Source organism: Anomaloglossus baeobatrachus, chromosome 9 (genome assembly GCF_048569485.1).
Source record: "Anomaloglossus baeobatrachus isolate aAnoBae1 chromosome 9, aAnoBae1.hap1, whole genome shotgun sequence".
Classification (NCBI taxonomy): Eukaryota; Metazoa; Chordata; class Amphibia; order Anura; family Aromobatidae; genus Anomaloglossus; species Anomaloglossus baeobatrachus.
In genome coordinates, this window is record NC_134361.1 from 175600008 (window position 1) to 175616203 (window position 16196).

At 48.4% G+C, this 16196-nt stretch overlaps 1 protein-coding gene across 1 annotated transcript in view; it reads left to right on the plus strand.

The window, feature by feature from the left end:
- The window catches only part of LOC142251359 (gamma-aminobutyric acid receptor subunit beta-4-like), a 327605-nt gene that overhangs the window by 35524 nt on the left and 275885 nt on the right, over nt 1-16196 (plus strand). The gene's annotated exons all lie outside the window — the stretch shown is intronic.

Genomic DNA, 16196 nt, shown 5'->3' on the forward strand with positions numbered 1-16196 from the left:
ACCCGTGCGTGGCGTCACGAACGCTATATATCCCAAAAATTCAATCCCCCCCCCCCTTTTCACTCGTGGGTGAGGAGAGCTGCTTGAGCCCCGGGTCCAGCCCACTCGAGCCACCGAGGAGAAGGCACCTGATCCGAGCGCAATCTCCCCGAGCAGCCCCCGTGCCGGGGAAGCTGGCCCCCACCCCCGACACTGCCGCTGCGGGTGATGTCCTCTGGGGCTGTTGGTATCGCAGCAAGGGTGGTTCTGCTCCCCACAGGTGGAGCGGGCCCCGGGGAGGATGATGAGGGACTGTAATGGCCGTTTGCGCGAAAGTGCTGGGTGCCGGCAATAAGAGGCTGAGTCAGCTGCTAGGTCCAGGTCTGTTTACTCACAGTTCTAGTGCAGCCTCAGAGTATCGTTCTCTGCCGTGATGGGCCCCAGCCGATCCCGGATCCTTCAGAGGTCAGAAACAGTCTGGTAGTCTGCGGGCCCTTCCTTCTTGCGCTGTTAAAGATGGATCCCCGTGGCCTGAAACTACTTGGGGACTCTGGTTCTTGTAGTTTTAGTTCTTGTCCCGTGTGCAGGTGACGCGGGTCCGCGGTGGGGGTCTGACTTTAGATCACGACCTCGGACCCTATGTGTCACTGTGCTCCGGGAACTGGTGGTGGCAGAGGGACATACAATTCCCCTGTCCTGCAGATTCTGGTGACCCAACGTGAAATCTGTTCCACCCTAGGACTCTGCACCCTGCATTGCGCCGATCCCGAGGGAGCAATGAAGTGCTCCCCTCGGCGACCAGGAGCTACTGAGAAACCCTCTCCTGCTGGAGAACTCCCAACTGTTGTGTCAGCTCCTAACTTTCCCTGGTGGCCGCTCCTCCCCTGATTCCCTGTCACTAGTAGGTGGCAGCCCTCCATGTTTGGTGACTACATTAAGACTCGACCCTAGCTCGGTCCCCATTGGGGAGGGCAACCTGTCTGTATGTGTGATTTTGTGTGTTGTGAAACCGGTACCGACCTCCTCTGGATCTAGGATGAGTATCGCACCTTAAGTGAGGTGCAGTACCCTGTGGTGACTGAAACCTTAGGGGCGCCACACATGCGTGACGTGTTTGCCATGTTGCGCTGGTTCAAATACTCTACCAATGTGGCCAGCGCTGAAGACACCATAATGAGTGGTACTATCCCAGTTCTATGCCTGCTTGGAAAAATGCTTGAGGCGATCATAGATAAGTTGGTGGCACAGGAGGAAGAGGAGCAGGAGGAATAGGGAATGTTCACACCTCAGAGGGTAGGTTCTTGCTTGTCGTTGCCTTTGGGCAGCCTGTCACACATGAGCCAATACATGCTGCTGTGCGTGCACAATGACCATCGAGTTGCCAGGATTGTTACCAGTGCTAATTACTGAGTGACCACCCTGCTTCATGCACGCTACAAGGACAATGTACCATCTTTACTTCAATTGTGACGCCCTTCGACTATCAGGTCATCACAGGGTATTGCACAATCTGCCCTCCCGTGCAATATCCACCTCCTTCTTGGTTATGGGTCCCCAACTACATGGTGCTGCCTACATCAGCTAATTAAATCCTAGGTACACTCTGCCCCACACCCACCAAGCACACCAGTGGACGGCCTGAGTGGAATAGGGGCGCCCACTTGGGGGGTTGGTTAGGGGAGGTCAGGAGTTTCAGGAGTAGAGAGAGAAGTGTGTTGGAAGCTAAGGAGAGAGGAGGTCAAGAGTAGGGCTCCTAGGAAGCTATCTAGGTAGCAGACGGTGGTTTGGACCTAGAGTAGCTGGACCCTCAGTCGCAGGGGATCGTGGCAAGGGGCACGGAACTGTCGAGGAGGACAGCCGGCGGCCTTGCACCATCACCGGGCTGGGACCAGGGCACGACGGGTACATGGACCCTAGGTCAGGGAGTAGCTTCAGGCAACCTGCCAATTTACCCAACGAGAACGGAGCCTTCAAGATCCGCTTTCCACCCGCTCCAAAATTGGGGTACTAGCGCAACGAGCAGGATAGGACTTTCCACTCAAACGGTCCAGAAAATCCCAAGCGTGAACCCTGAGAGCAAGCTCCCACACTTAGCCATAGTGGGGAGCGGGACCCGGCAAGTTCCATACTACCGGGACCAACAGAGAAGTAAACTTAGTGCCAGGAGGCAGGTCACGAATCACCAGGCAGCACCATTGGGGACGGGACCCGAACTAGCTCCCCACAGCGGCAGCGGTATCCAGAACTTTGGTTTATCTAGTTTTCGGTGTCAGCTTAATGGACTGAGTGAGTACGCAAGGGACCCCTTCACAACCGAGGGCACTCCCCAGTCACCATCATGGAGTCCCCGGGTATCCCCCCTACCCATGGAGGGTTCCAACACCTGGCTACCCCATTCCATCACCCCCGGGTACTCCCATCTGCAGCCGTGGTACTCCAAATTACCACATACCACGGGTGGCATCACAAACTCTAACACAATCCCCTGTAAATACCCCCTTCATTTGAGTGGCCGCACGACCCCCGGGTTCGGAGACCCCTCGAGCCACCGCGGATCCGGATCCGAGCAGCTCGGCTTCTGGCACGGGGGCAGCACAACTCCACTGGAGGGGCACCGGAAAACTCATGAATACAAACGCACGCTGGTAGAGGCACTAATGACGGTGTTTCCACCTGATAGCGGGGGCTCAGAGGAAAAACAAGGCAGAGGAAGAGGAGGAAGTGGCCAACTAAGCTGGTGCATTGGCACCACCACAGAAGGGAGAGTTATCATTGGAAAATCTTCCTCAGTAATCCAAAACTGCCAGCAGCAATACCTGATATGGACCATATTAGCATGTGGCTGCACTTCAACAAAATCGTGGAACAGTATGTCCACACATCTGTAAATACTGAGTGATGGGTGTTCCCCATTTAGTTTTAGTCCCTTTGTATTGTCTTCCACTGGGCTCCCTTTTAATCATTGTCTCAGTACCGACAACAAACAAAATAGAAATGGAGTATTCCATTATTCCTAGCTGTAGTATTCAGGTGTGGTTTGCACAACAATATTTTAAAACTAAATGCTTTGGGCCCCTAGGACAATCATCGAGGAGGTGCCCAAGGCAAAGGGTCTGAGGCTGGCGGTAGCAAGGCTAGCTGGCAAACCACCAAGGCTCTCTAGGGGATCTGTGAACTGTGGTGGCTCTCTTACAATTTTAGCTTTGTGTGGGTCAAATGTGAAAACAGCCTCTGTAGGGGCCTCTTTTGAAAATTGTAACTTTGTGGAGCAACTCTTCCAATCTTGGTTGTGTTGGTCAACTGTGAAAACAAGCTCTCTATTGTCTTTTTTAAATTGTTGCTCTGTGGGGAACTCTACCAATCTTAGCTCTAGGGAACAACAGTAAAAACAGGCTCTATAGGGGCCTTTTTTAAAAAGTTATAAACATGAATTTGGCCATGGCTAATGCTCCGAGTAGATAACAAGGTGGTATCCCTCAGGAGTGGTGCCGACTCTGGTAGACATATCAAAAAAGGAGGCAAAGGAGATAAGGCACAGATAGTATACAAAAATGTAAATTTTTATTAAGGACAATACAAAATAGTATAAAAACATGCAAAAAAGGAATAGGTCAACGGGGTGTGGGTAAGGACAGAAAATCCTTAGTAGATAGTTGTGGGGTAGAAAAGTTGCCGAACAGAACCAGGCCAAGGAGGTGGTATATATATTTTATATTGCAGTGTGCATGTATAGGTCAAATAACCCACACATGCACCTGTGCTTAATGTAAAAAACACCAAAAAATGTAATGACAGGTACAGCGGCTTGATGTATGGGGGCGCACATGAAAAAAACTTGTATGTAAAACAGTACATGTGTGCCTAAGATCAGGCATATGAATGAACATGTGTCCCCCAAAGAGACATAATGTAGACAAGTGACAAGGTGAAAACCAAGCACAAGTCTGCCCAGTGGCTGTGGAGCAGTGCAAAAGTTGGTGAAAAATGATAAAGCCACAGGGGAGAAGCAGTGTGCGTGAGGATGGTAAACACCCCGCACCTAAATATAGAGGAGCCGCTGTATTACCTGGTGGTGAGGAGGGCTGGCTCTGGAGGCAAGAATAAAACCTCCTCACCACCAGGTAATACAGCGGCTCCTCTATATTTAGGTGCGGGGTGTTTACCATCCTCACGCACACTGCTTCTCCCCTGTGGCTTTATCATTTTTCACCAACTTTTGCACTGCTCCACAGCCACTGGGCAGACTTGTGCTTGGTTTTCACCTTGTCACTTGTCTACATTATGTCTCTTTGGGGGACACATGTTCATTCATATGCCTGATCTTAGGCACACATGTACTGTTTTACATACAAGTTTTTTTCATGTGCGCCCCCATAGATCGAGCCGCTGTACCTGTCATTACATTTTTTGGTGTTTTTTACATTAAGCACAGGTGCATGTGTGGGTTATTTGACCTATACATGCACACTGCAATATAAAATATATATACCACCTCCTTGGCCTGGTTCTGTTCGGCAACTTTTCTACCCCACAACTATCTACTAAGGATTTTCTGTCCTTACCCACACCCCGTTGACCTATTCCTTTTTTGCATGTTTTTATACTATTTTGTATTGGCCTTAATAAAAAATTACATTTTTGTACACTATCTGTGCCTTATCTCCTTTTCCTCCTTTTTTGATATGACTTTTTTAAAAAGTGTTGCTCTGTGGAGAACTCTGAAATTAATCTCTGTGGGGGCACTGTTAAAACTTTTAGTTTATTTATTTACTTTTTTATGTAACCATGATTGCTATGGTCACAGAACCTCTTTAAGTTATATTCCTATCCACATTTGTTTGCAACGCAATTGTTCAGCTCTTATCCGCATTTTGCTTCTTTTAGAAGCCACCTTGCCCTTACTACAAACATTTTACAGCACAGAAGTTCGGGTCTTCATTGACTTGTATGGGGTTCTCTGCCTGGGGTCAAGTTCGAGAACCCAACTTTTAACTTAAGTGTATGCTGAACCCGGCGAACCCAAACATCCATGGGTCCGCTCATCCCTAGTCATGTCACCAAACACTATTACCTGCAGATATGGAGTTAATCTACAGATTTGGCCACTGCACGGAAAGCCAGCTGCTGGGAGGAAATTAACTTTATTTCTCCTGGCAGCCCCATTCTCTGTCTTAGGGATGGGGCCCCAGTAACTGTTAATTACATAGTGAGCGACAACTGTAACCATGTCCAGGCAGTGACTAACAGCCAACTCAGCGGGGTATCAGTACATAGTCGGCTATTAGTCAGTGCCGGTGTCATGGTCACAGTTGCCACTCACTAGGAACTGGGCAGTGACTGGAGCTGCATCTCTAAGATTGAAAGCCAGAGGCTGCCCGGAAATATAAAGTTCATTCCATCCTGGTAGCCATGCTTTCAGTGCAGCGGCCGGGAAGATTAGGAATGCTATTAACCTATACATTAAACCCATATCTGCAGATTAATAGCATTTGGGGACATGATAGTGTCACGGGCAGGGAGGACGCTGCCGCTGTGCTCGCTAACGCTCGGGTCCGGCGCTGCTGCGACTGCTGCTCGGTGGCTCGATCGGTGGGCCAGATCCGGGGACTTGAGCGGTGCTCCTCGCCCGTGAGTGAAAAGGGTGGCTGATTTGTTTGGGGATTTAGTCTGTGACGCTACCCACGGGTTGTGGTGAAGATGGGCACCACCGCTGCTGGTGACGGGGATCCCGGGAGCGATGGTAGGGAGCAGCTGGGATGTTGTTTTCCCCCTCCGTGGGTAGCAGTCGGTGGTCCCGGGGCCCGGTGGTGTGACGGGGAGGCAGGGTTGGTGAGGTGCAGGGTTGCAGGGACAGCGCGGCGCGGTGCCGGATAGCACGAGTGTACTCACTCAATGAGAGATGCACAAAGTCCTCGGTAAACCAAACGGCTGGATGGACGGGTCCCGCAGCCGGCTGCCGTGTCTCTCCCCGGACAGGTGATGGCGGCTGTCTTTCCCTGCACCTTTGTGTACTGTTTTGACTACGATGGATCCCCAATGGTAGTCCGCTCCCCGGTGTATGGATGCCGGAGGAGCCCGTTTGCCCGCAGACGCTGGCCCTTGGGTCTCTAGCCTTAGGCGGTAGCTGTATACCCTCACGGTGCGGGCGGTTGCCTTCTAACGGGTCTTTGGCTGTTAGGAAACCCCTGGGGTTCCTGTCACACTCGGATTTGACTGTTGACGGTGGCTCCAAGCCTAGTCGGGGTCCGATGGCCCTGCCTGTGTGTGCTGGCTTCACTTCGCTCCCCGGTCGGTACCGGCGGGCCACCGCCCGTCCCCGGTCCTACGGTTCCGCGTTGATCCACCACTCCTGCAGACGGCCACCACCGTCTGCCAACCTTGCTGTCAGTGCCTGGGCCACAAACCCAGACACTCTCCACTTTACTCCTCTCACTTCAACCTCCTCCACTGTTCTGTCACTTTTTCCCGCCTCCAGGCCAGTGAACTCCTCGGTGGGTGGGGCCAACCACTGGTGTGGACATCAGACTCTGGAGGGAGGCAACAAGGATTTTATGTTTGGCTAATGTTACTGTCTAGTGGGGGTGGGGGTGTTTCTGTGTTACCTGTGACGACCTGGCTAGTCCAGGGCACCACAATAGGTTATATTGGCACACATGATTTTGAAAGTAACCATTTAAAGTACAAATTGTTGAAATGTTGTTATTTTGGAAACCTTCTACTCATGGGGCTGATTCATCAAGAAGACTGGTACTTCTTATAACAGCCTCAAGAAAAATTGCTGTTGATGGATGTGACAAATTCTCTGAGAATTCCCCTTAATGAATATGGCACATCTTTCAGGGCTGCCGTGTGCCAGAATCTGAACTCTTCGTCAGCAATGAGCTTTATGGGGTTGTCCACAACTCGGACAACCGTATGCTTTCCCCATTTAAAATAATAAAATTTATACTCATCACATCAGTTTTGGTGTAAAATGGTGCTGGGCAGTAGTCGTGGGCAAGAGATTTACTCCGGATGCCCCGGTACTCTACATAGAAGACATAGTCTTGTCTGGGTGTGTGATCATCGGTAGTGTGGGATGTGTGAAGGTGAAGGTCGCATGCTGCTGCTGTTATCAGGTGGCCAGGACCAAATTTGAGGACAAAGTCCTTTTTCCACAGCAGATCTTTTTACAAGACAGTTTTATCACTTCTTCAGTTACAACATTACGCAGGAGATAGCGGGCATAAGACTTCCAGTATGTCTCAGGTTCAGCAGACATTGTCAGACGTGTCAAACTACCACTGAATTCCATTGTTCCTGGTGCCAAAAGTCCTGATGCATCCCAGTTCAACACACCACTACAATAGTGACGTTCCCTTTCCCTACAACGGCTCCACATCTAGGATCTATACGATTGTATGATTCTCAGAGTAAGGCGGGCTTTGCACGTTGCGACATCGCAAGCCGATGCTGCGATGTCGCACGCGATAGTCCCCACCCTCGTCGCAGCAGCGATATCTTGTGATTCCTGGCGTAGCGAACATTATCGCTACGCCAGCTTCACACTCACTCATCTGTCCTGCGACGTCGCTCTGGCCGGCGTCCCGCCTCCTTCCTAAGGAGGCGAGTCGTACAACGTCAGAGCGACGTCACACGGCAGGCGGCCAATCAAAGCGGAGGGGCGGAGATGAGCGTAAATATCCCGCCCACCTTCTTCCTTCCGTATAGCTGCCGGCGGCAGCTAAGGAGATGTTCCTCGCTCCTGCGCTTCATACATAGTGATGTGTGCTGCCGCAGGAACGAGGAACAACATCGTACCTGTCGCGGCAGCGTAATTTTGAAAAAGTCGGAGCCTACACCGATGATACGATAACGACGCTTTTGCGCTCGTTAATCGTATCATCTAGGATTTACACACTACGATGTCGAAAGTGATGCCGGAAGTGCATCACTTTCGATTTGACCCCACCGACATCGCACGTGCGATTTTGCAACGTGCAAAGCCTCCCTAAGGCCGGCGTCACATGCTACGATATATCGGGCGATATGTCGTCAGGGTCACGGATTCCGTGACGCACATCCGGTATCGTTATAGATATCGTAGCGTGTGACAGCTACGAATGACTGTGAACGAGCAAAAATACTCACCTTATCGTTGCTCGTTGACACGTCGTTCATTTTCATAAAGTCGTTCCTCCTTCTGCACACCGGTTGTTCGTCGTTCCCGTGGCAGCACACATCACTCCGTGTGACACCCCGCGAACACAGCTTACCTGCGTCCCGCTGGCAATGCGGAGGGAAGGAGGTGGGCGGGATGTTACGTCCCACTCATCTCCGCCCCTCCGCTTCTATTAGGCGGCCACTGTGTGACGTCGCTATGACGCCGAACGTCCCTCCCCCTTCAGGAAGAGAATGTTAGCCGCCCACAGCGAGGTCGTTCGGGAGGTAAGTATGTGTTGCCAGTGACGCACAAACGATGGGGGCGGGTGCGATCGCTCATGCGATCGCACGATATATCGTCCCGTGTGACACCGCCCTAAAGCTCATGATCATTTACAGAAATCCCACTCGGGTCAAGGCTATGCTCACATGCCAGTAAAGTTCACCCAATTCCTTTACGATTAAGAACGGCCTGGCTCTGACTGCACTCCGGCTATAATTATCAGGATGGTTAATCTTTATTCTTTTTAATGTTCTCGTCTGTTCCCAACCCACTATCAGGTTTCATGCTATCTCCCATCCAGTTTCTCTCTCCTCCTCCCATAAGTCACCCAATACAGCTGATGCACCCATGGAGTTGGAGGTTACCCGTCACCGGGCCGCGGTTCCTCTCCTGGGTCGCTACGGTGGCCTTGCTTGGTTCCGTGACCCTGGAGGTGTCAGTACAGTTGGGGATGGGGATGATGGGAGTAGTCGTTCGTGACGCCACCTGTGGTGTGCGGCCAGTATCAGCCGCCGCTGCGGTAAGTCTCTCTCTGCCGTGGTGGATGGTGACACAGCTCGGGTGTTGCAGCTCTCCACAGGCAGAGCTATGCCCCAGGGAGGATGTTGGTGGTGGTAGTCGCCTATGATGCAGGGGTGCTATGTTGAGAGCGCCGGCGATAATGGGACGACACAGAGGGTGCAGTTCAAGTTCTTTACTCACTGAAAGCACACCGCCGTTGGAGTACCAGGCTGCTCTGTGATGGACTTAAGCCGATCCCGGATACTTCGGAGGTTGAGGCCGGTTTTTCCTTCTGTGCATCACCTTTCAACGGTTTCCCTCCACCCCAGCTCCTGGGCTGTGGAATGGGTCATGGGTGCCTTCTGCACTCCCCGCGAACCCTGGGATCCCCCTTCTTTCCTAAGAGCCCGGGTCAAGCTTCCAGCTCCAGACCACGAGCCCCGAACCATCCGTGTCTTTGCTTATCTCCTCCTGAGTGCGACCTGGTGCTGACTGACTACTGTGTGAAATGGCTCCTAACTACCCCTGTTGGTGCCCCACCTTCCGCATTCCTGAACTAGTGGGCAAGAGGTCCCATACCTCGTGATGATGTAACGGGGGCAGGGGGCGCCTCAGGGGGTGTAGTCGAGTCCCCTCGCCTTGTGGGCCGCAGGCTAAACCCCGGCCCGGCCGTCACTTGCAAAACAGGTGTGTTGTTGGGGCAGAGTGTGGATGCATGGGGCCCATTCATGACAGCGTTCTTTCTGTGCTCTCCAGCTCCTTCTTCACTTTCAGGAAAGAGACAATTGCAGGCAGCGGGTAAACCAAACACCGTTTTATTAAACAAAGCTTCCATCTTTCTGTTTCCAGCAGGCTTACTTTAGTACGTTACAAGTTACAAGTCCTTTTCTACAAAAACGGTTTCCTTTTTCTCTACGGGCACTTTCCTTTGTCTGCAGGGGCCAATTGTTATCCCCCTAGCAGTGGTACTCCTATCCCAATTTTAGTCCAGCCCTTTCCCAGGGATTTGTATTGAACTAGGGGACGGCTCCAGTACTCACTACCGGCTCCGGATTAGCTCCAACTTCTTCGCTCCACTGCCACAGCACCCACTCCTGCACTCTGCCCCGACACTTCTCCTCAGCTCACTCTCCTGTTACATCTCCCAGCACACTGGACTCTGCATTCAGAACCCTTCCTTCCCCACCTAGGCTGCCCTGCCCCTTCCTTCCCTGCCATTGTTACCAGGGGAACCACTGCTCTACACTGGCACCTAGTGGGGAAACAGTTTATGGCAGGTAACATTTTACCATCAACATTTACAATTTGCCACCATACTACTGTGGCGTCTTCAGGGGGGGAAAAACCGCTCCTTCACTACCAGGGGTCCGACTACCCCTTACAATGACCACCCCAGCACCTACCCTAGCCCAGTCCCAGTGGAGGAGCTCCCATGTTATGTGTTGGTTGAGTGTGTTGTTGGTTGCATTCTGGCAATGACCTTCTACGTATCCGAGATGAAAACTGCACCTCGGGGGAGGTGCAGTACCGTGTGGCGCCTCAAGCCGCAGGGGTGCCACACAGCCGGTATCGACAGTTAGCAGACTATTCTTCCCATGTTCTTCACACAAGGTCGCTCTCAGCTACTACTCCCAGCTACATTGTCCAGCAAGAACCGTCACCTTTTTCATTACGTGACCCCTCCCAGAGTGGGCTAGTCCCGACATTAACTCTGTCTGTTCCTGCAGACTATGGTATTTCTATCATAACAACACAATTCCCAATACACGGTAAATTACAACACAATATTTACAAGACTCAAGACATTAATCACATTACAAGATGTTGACATAATTGCTGGGATCGCATGACATTGCATAGTAAACTGCAGCACTTACACCTCTCCTGGGCATCCAAATGTCTCAGGGAAGTGTGAGTTCTCTAACCCATTGTTGGCCGCTGATGGCCTGCAGTGCTCACGTGTCATAGTAATATCACGCGAGCACCAAGGGACACTGACACTGACATAGCTGAAACAGTGTCAGTGCGGGAACTGAGTATAAGTTTTCTTTTAAGTTTTCTTTAATTTTACTCAGAGGACTGCAACCCCTTTAATTTTTATCCTGCAAACTTTAAGACCTCTAAAAGACAATTGTGGCACGGAGCATTATCTACATAAAGACAGATGTAATTTAACATCTTTTTACTTTTTTTTTTAAATTGTGTGTAAATTTTAAAAAGAATGGTCCAACTTTGTAGAACTGGAACCCTTCTAAGGCCTCCTTCACATGTCCGTGTTTCTGGTATGTGGGGCATCCATTTTTTTTCCCATGCTGTCCGCGTGACATTGTAGTCCAACAATGATAATCACTAGGTGATAAAGCTTTAGTTTAATTAAACAACACACAGCCTGATAAGAGAGGCTTGGTTGATTTTTGTTTTTTAACCCCTACAGCATGTTTTCCTCAGATTGCATAGCAAAAACCTGCTGACAGATTTCTTTTAAAGGATTACTCAGAAATAAAAGTGTCTCCTATCCATAGGATAAGGGACAGCTTGCTGATAGTTGGGACTTGCAATGATGACAAGAATGCAGTGGTCCACATGCTCCAACTCCACTTCATTGGTTATCTAGTCGACTGCTGGAAATTTCTGAGCACTCGACAGTCCAATAGACAATCTTGGTTTACTAGTCAAATTTTATATATGTACATGGCACGCTAATACAGTGCCCAGTTGCAGGAATGTGTACCTATCTAGCATTCAGAGGCGGACAGAAGCCCCTTGCCAAAGAACAGAATATGGGCCTTTTGCAGTAACTTATCATAATCCACCCCTTATAAATACAAATTGATATATTCTGTGTAAAATAAAATTGATATACTCTTTACGTAATTGCCTGCTTATCGCTTACTTCTGTGTTTTTTTATGTTTGTAGCAGGGAGCCGATCAGTAATGAGATTTTTTGCAGGTTTGCGAATTTATAACTGAATGCTTCTGTTTTCAAAGTAAAGAGCATCAGAGTATGTTCTATCTTTAGGTGTTATAACTGACATTAAAGAGGTTTTCCGAGCTAAACCGAAATATAAAAATAGCTGAATTCTGAAAATGTGCAATATGCACACTGTCAGGATTCCCTGTTGACAGCTTGGAGCTGGACGACCGCTTGAGCTGTCAACAGAGGGGAATCCTAACTGTGTGCTTATTGCACATTTTCACAATTCTGCTATTTTTATGGGACTGTAGAAATTTCTGTTCAGCTTGGAAAACCCCTTTAAATTCCTGTGTCCGTCCCATTAAAATTTCTTAAAAATCAGGTTAGAATACAACTGTAGACTGTAAATATTTGTGAATACAATAATGTATTATTAAAGCAAAGCTCTTTTTGCTTTTATAATTCCTATATAATTATTTATTCTTAAATACAATAAATCAGTTTTATGCAGCCAGCTAGGGATAATTACCTATAAAAAGAAAATACACCAATAAAAAAGTGGGTTTTTTTTTTTATTTTATTTTGCACTTATTTTGGATTTGAACATGAATACACAACGGTTTCCGAAGTATTTTTAAAGTGATTTATAATAAAAGCTATCTTTTAAGCTGAAATGGTAATCTACAGTTAAGGCTCTTTCACACATTCATGCAGTTCAGTCCGATGTCCGATGAGATGTCACCCGTAAGTGTCATCGTCATACAAATATATGAAGCTATCATGATTGGGTCTGGAGAGCCGCGGCCAGTCAATGCTTTGTGATCCGACATCGTGTAAAAGAGCCCTTTGTGGGCCTGGTGCTCAATCTTGATGTCACGCAGTGTTTAGCGCTAATCTCACCAAGTATCATGGTCACTTTTGACCCTGTTCACACCACTGAGTCTGTCACATCACACTGTGGTTTCCCTGGTGCTTTGAAATTGCACAGTCAGACTCGGACGTCGACCAGTTGTGTGCTTATTAGTTATTGGTCTAGCAGGAGTTACTTTCTGCTAGCCTGTTGATTGCTGCTGGGGTCACCGGTAACGGGAGACATATCACAGCCACTTCCGCCCTTCAAAAGATGGTGGAGCCTGTTGCCCCATGCCAATTATAGCTTCATTTGCGATACCGGTCCTTGTGCTGTGGTGATCTTGTTCTGGTGATCTCCTGTGCGTTATTTGGTGTGTTATGGAAATATTCTTATTGTCTGTTTTTTATCCTCCTTGATTCTTTATTTCCTCCTGAGAATGTATTGTCTTACCTCTGTGTGTGCAGTGAGTTTGAGCTTTGTTTTTTCCCTGTCAAATTGTGTGGGATAAACCACTCCTGCCCTGGCCCTCCCTGGGGGTGGGAAAGGGGGTATAAACCAGGGCTATTTAGGAGTTAGGGTTAGGAAGGCAGCCCAAACATCATCACCATTAGACGTATCTTTGGGAACAAGGACAGCTAGGACCACTCTAGCCATAGGGCCAGTGTAGGTGACCCTGTTCCAAGTTTATCATCACACCCCATGGCACTCCAATGCAAACTTCTCATTCAAGTTCACGGTTGATGTTTGGAGTTTTTATGCTGAAGAAAGTTTGTTGAAAGGGTGCTGTGCAGGCAATAAACAAGCTTTTCGGCTGTGGGCATTTCCTCAGCCATCACAGCCATGCTAACATATTGGCATGGCTGTGATTATCCGGCTGCATCTCGTCATTGGGTCTATATCAGCACACACTGTCCTCTAGAAGTTGACAAAAGTAAAGTAAGTCCCCCCTACATATCTTACACTTGCACCTTTAGTGCCTTTCATATGGCACTAAAGGATGTTTTTAGCCTTGTTTAAGTAATAAATAAATAAATAATTTAAAAAATGGTGTGCGGTCAGTCTTATTTTTGATAACCAGCCAAGGTAAAGCAGACAGCTGCAGGCTTATATTATCAGCCTGGGGAGTCCCATGGTAATTTGGCCCTTCTCAGCCTAAAAATAGCAGCCCACAGCCACCCCAGAAGTGTTATATCTCATTAGATATGACAATTCTGGCGCTTCTCACCAGCTCTTCACAATTGCCCTGGTGCAGTGTCAATCGGAGTGATGGTTTGAGGGTTGATATGAGCTGGGAATTGACAGCTGGCATAAAGGCTAGGTGTTAATAATGCAGAGGCCAGACCCAGAAATTATCTTGCTCTTAAACCCATTTTACTAGCCCTTACTACAACCATTTTACATCACAAAAGTTTGGGTCCCCATTGATGTCTATGGGGTTTGGGGTCCAGGGTACCAAACTGGACTTTTAACTAAATCCGATCATCCCTTGTGACCACCACTAATTAATTTCATCGTCCACGGTTAGCAGTCGTCCATGAAACACAGACATCTGAATGAGCCCTAAAGTATTAGCTGTGTTCAATATACAGGCACAGGGCAGGTTTGAAACTCTACTACCCTGCAGATTAACCTCATATCTGCAGGTTTTTGTACGTGACAGATTCCATTTAAGGAAACATCTCATAACACAGATTGGGGTTCCGTTATACGTCCATTTTTACAATGGAAAAATAAAGTTTTGTATGATTCACTTTTTCTTCATTTTTAAGACATAAAGGAACCTAAAACCTACCCTATAATTCTCAGTGGGACCCTTTCCTAATGTTTCCATCATTTATGCAGTATATCTGTTTTTTGTGTATTTCTAGCCACAGAACAGATAAATGGAGTGTACGAAATGCAGGTGTGAACATAGCTTTATAGTGGCCATTACTTACATAGTTTACCTGTTAGATTCCCAATAACGGCTTCTCTACCAATGACTATAAGACGATGTTTTTATTGATATTATTTTGGGGTACATACAATGTTTTCATAACCTGTTATTTTTTTTTCCTGCAATTCTGGACTTTTGATTTTTTTTTTCTTGTTATGCTTTTTGTCGATTGGATTCATTTATTTTATATTTTGAATGATTGGACTTTAGGAATGCAGCAATACCAAATATGTGTATTTTTATTTATTTCTTAATTTTTAATGTGATAAAAAGGAGGCGAGATTAACGTTAATATTCTTTAAAACATTTTTTTCTTCTTTTTACTGTATTTAAAAGACCCTTCTTTAGGGTACTTGAACTTGCAATAGTCTGATCACTTGTGCCATATACAGCAGTGCATCAGCACTGCTGTATATAGAAAAAATCACAGTCTCCTATGAATGCCAGCCACAGGCTGGTTTTCACAGGAGTACAGAGATGACAGACACAGACCCTTAGCTGTCATGACAACACATCAGCTTCCAGCAATTGCGTCATGGGAGCACCGTTGAGGGGTTAGAACACTGTGACCCTCAACAGCGTGCAGTAAATAACGCTGTCACAGATTTATTTACTCTACGTGGGAAAATGGATTAAGGGAAATAAGAATGCAGGTGATCTTACAACTATGAGACATCTAACGCTTCTCCTTTGCCGAGACAATCCATCCACCTCACAGGTGTGTCATATCAAGATGATGATTGGACAGCATGATTATTGCACAGGTGCGCCTTTGGCTGGCCACAATGAGGCGTGTGGCATATCAAGATGCTGATTGGCCAGCATGATTATTGCACAGGTGTACCTTAGGCTGGCCATAATGAAAGGCCACTCTAAAATGTGCAGTTTTATCACACAGCACAATGCCACAAGTTATGAGGGAGCGTGCAGTTGGCGTCCTCCCGACTGCAGGAATGTCCAGAGCTGTTGCACATGAATTGAATGCTAATTTCTCTACCATAAGTCGTCTTCAAAGGCGTTTCAAAGAAGTTTGCAGCACATCCAACCGGCCTTCCAATCACAGACCATGTGTAACCCACCTGCCCAGGGCCTTAAGATCCAGCATCTTCACCTCCAAGAAAGCCTAAGGGGTACTTTGCACGTTGCGACATCGCTAGCATCAGCTAGCGATGCCGAGCGCGATAGTACCCGCCCCCGTCGCATATGCGATATCTTGTGATAGCTGCCGTAGCGAACATTATCGCTATGGCAGCTTCACACGCACTTACCTGCCCTGTGACGTCCCTCTGGCCGGCGACCCGCCTCATTCCTAGGGGGGCGGGTCGTGCGGCGTCACAGCGACGTCACACAGCAGGCAGGCAATAGAAGCGGAGGGGCGGAGATGAGCGGGACGTCAACATCCTGCCCACCTCCTTTCTTCCGCATAGCCGGTGGAGGCAGGTAAGGAGATGTTCCTCGCTCCTGCGGCTTCACACACAGCGATGTGTGCTGCCGCAGGAGCGAGGAAAAACATCGTATCTCCGATTGATGCGACATTATGAATATGACCGACACTACACAGATCACCGATTTTCGATGCGTTTGCGAT